Below are 3,542 nucleotides of genomic sequence, written 5' to 3' on the forward strand. Positions count from 1 at the left end.
GGCAGACAAACCAAATAGGCCAGACAAACCGAAACGGGCAGACAAACCAAAACGGGCAGACAAACCGAAACAGGCAGACAAACCAAAATGGACAGGCCACAAGCATTAAATCCAGATCTGAGAAGCCTGTGCATTAGCCTCACCACCCCCGCAGAGTGTATTGCAGGGGAGGGGCATGACCAGAGATGTCATTATAATATGCTAAGAAGTACTGAGAAATCTTAAGGACACCACTTCTGAGTAATTTATATTATTTATATGAAAAGTTGTGTACAGAAGCACAAAATTTACTGCGTCAAAAAGCTGTTTGCATTTGAGGTCTGGATGACTTGTCATATACAGACTGCGGCAGCAGTGGATTAAACACTGCGGCTTTCCTCAAAGGAGTCATCGATCTGACCCATGTTAGTCTTCGCAGGGACTGAGAAGACAAAGTACTTCACACGCATGACTATTCTGCTTATCCCGCCCTGAAATGACTTCACATTTTTCTGAGGAGCAGGGATTGGGGAGTATCGAAGCATTACAGCGTTCAAAGTGTTGGCACTGCATGGAAGAAGGCTCCTGTCTGTCTGATTTTTTTTTCATAGTTACTGTTGGAACTTTGCTGAAATTCCTTGACACTCTGCCTCGCTCACTTTCTCCCCATCATAACTCGAAATGCATCTCGCCGAAATGCAGTTAAAATACATCCTCTTAACTTTTACAGCTTTAGATTTCTTTAGCAGATCTGTAGGCGTACGTTTATATGTCTGGACACCCCTTTGTTACTTCTTGCCTTGCTTTTAATACAGTATTCTCATAAAATAATATACACAGCACATTGAGATAAGATGGACTGAAGCATATTGATTAGCAGAGCACAGACTTCTGGGTAATGTATTCTCTAATCTTATTTGTGATGGTTTGGTTTCTGTGTCTCGGGACGATGCATCCTCCACACCTGCGGGGGGAGCTGTTGTGAAGATAGACATGGGACACTTGGCAGATGGGACTCCTAGTACAGGCAAAGCTAAGTGGAGAGGGGGGCTAATAAGACCACACAGAAAGGTGCCCTTTTATTCACTGTGCCAAGAGGGTGGGGTCAGTCTCCCCGCTGCCTAGAACCGGTCCAAGTGGAACCGGACCGTGAGGCGCTGGACAGGCAGCCTTTCAAACAGAATGAGTCACAAAAAGAGCAAGTGCACACACCCTGTCAGCTCTTCATCTCACAAAAAATATTCCATCATTCTAATAAGGTTTTACCCCAAAGGAATCCCCTACATCAACTTGGCATAGATAGCTAGAATTGCATCAGTATAATACAATATAGCCTCTATTTTTCTACAGCTGTTTTTGTGAACATGGACGGCAATAGGTCAGCTGTTGAGCCGTAGATTTGACTTACACTGCTTATACACGCACACACACACACACACACACACACACATCTTCATTTATTACTATATATTAATGTGACTTTTTATATGTTTAAGCAATGTGCCCACCCACCAGTCATACTGGAATCATTGAAGCAATCATTCAAGATGGTAGAATTTTTCTTTAGAGCTGTGAAATATGGTGAATTCTTAAGTAAAACCATAAAAGATCACCCGTTGCCATGACGAACAAAAAAAAAAGCTTTTTCAGGATATCTCATACGACAGTTTTTCCTTAATGTACGGGTTTCTAAGTTCTGTGGAAAACCTCCAATGGTCAAACCCAGAAGGTCGAGTGAAGTCAGAGGCGTGGAGCTTTATGTCTGGCGAGCAGGTTGGCAGGTATGGTGGGAAACTGCAAAATTGGTGAGCAGTGGGGCATGTTGCTGGTCGCCCACACATTAGTCTTAATAGCTCTTTTTTAAGTAATTTTTTGCAATTGGTAGTGAGGTCGCCCAGTGCTCCTGATGTGAGGCTTCCATCTTTATGACCCGAGAGGTCAGTTTAATTTCCTTCTGAAGCCCCGAGCACATGAAGGTCTGCTTCCATAACAATCAACAAAAGCACAGACTCTCAGACCTTTAATATGTATTAACCCAATGTCCTTCTGTCCACATTTATACCTGACAGATATGAAAATATTGCTTTTCAAATTAACTAGATTTAACGTGGGGTAATTTTTGAATAGAGAGACAACCTTCACATTTTTTGGTAAAGTGCTTTAAACGGCACAGTGTACAGGTCACATGACAATCATAAACCTGAATAAACATGTTTCCAACATCGTAGTATACCCAGACTAGCTAAATGCCTGACATACTTTTGGAGAGGGGGCAAACTTCATTGTGTTTCTAGGACTTACTTAATTTAGTCTTCACTAAGACTAGACACCAGATTAGTGAAACTTGAGTCTCTTGTTGTGACATGTAATGTGTTAATGGCAGTGGAACGCTGTGAACCTGACGCCTGATTTTGGGCACATGTCTCTCATAAGGGTTCAGCCCTAACCCTTTGAGAAGGACTGCGACTTTTGCCGCCACTGTGATCTTCATATGAACATTAAGGCCAATTCACATTTCATTCAGACGCCAAAAAAAGGCAATAAAGGTTAAGACTATTGCTACCTGAAACAATTTAAAGTAGACAGATAATGTCAAGTGATTCAGAAAAAAAAATATGCACGGTAAAACGTGGGGTAAATAGCACGGCACGGATCATAAATATCAGCATATTTGCCTTGCAGGGGGTCACGCATGTTCCTGTCCGTTTTTATAAATGCAAATGTGCAGATCCTGTGCCTATTTAAGGAAACCAAAGACTTTCAGTTACACCGCATCAGAAAGAAACGCTGTCATGTCTGCAACCCATACACTGCGACAAATAAATTCACCTCAAAAAAAAAAAGTTTAATCTTTTTTTTTTTTTTATACAAAATATTTAATAAATATTGCTTTCAGAAATGGCCACCAAGAGCCCTCGGGGGGGGGGGGGGGGGGGGAAGAAATCTCTCCTTTGCAGCACTAATCAACTGACGCACGGGATCGGCGGAGCTAGCGTGCATTTTAATCAGAATGAGATTAACATGTTCTTTTAAGAACCTCTTTGAAAACAGGATGTGAAGAAGAGAAGCGCAGGCTCCCATTGGCTAAGGCAGTGCATTTTCCCATTCCCCTGTGGGCCCCTCCTACCATTCAAGTACTCATGGGCTGGCTTATCACATTATGCTAAGGAAAACAGACGAGCCAGGCACCATATGTAACACAGGGTGTTTGCTGGTTCGACACGTGCTTTCTCTCTTTTATTATACCTTACATAATACTTTTGAAAGTTTTGTTCCACCCGCACACCGTAAAGAAACAGAAGCAGATTTTGTTCCCTTTGAAATTATTATAGCTATTATTTTCCGGCAGTCGATGTGTTCAAAGCAGCAGATCTTAAAACCCAAAGCAGCAGCAGTTTCGTTTTTTTTTTCCATTTTCCTCACTTGCTTTCTGTACTTACAAGATGCGATGCTATTGAAATGATTTCAAAAACAACTTTATGTACCACTTCTTCCACCCTCCTGCCCCGACAAGGCACAAAAATGCCTATATTGTCAAAAAATAAACTTTCTTTCAGAAACAC

Source organism: Brienomyrus brachyistius, chromosome 20 (genome assembly GCF_023856365.1).
Source record: "Brienomyrus brachyistius isolate T26 chromosome 20, BBRACH_0.4, whole genome shotgun sequence".
NCBI classification, from domain to species: domain Eukaryota; kingdom Metazoa; phylum Chordata; class Actinopteri; order Osteoglossiformes; family Mormyridae; genus Brienomyrus; species Brienomyrus brachyistius.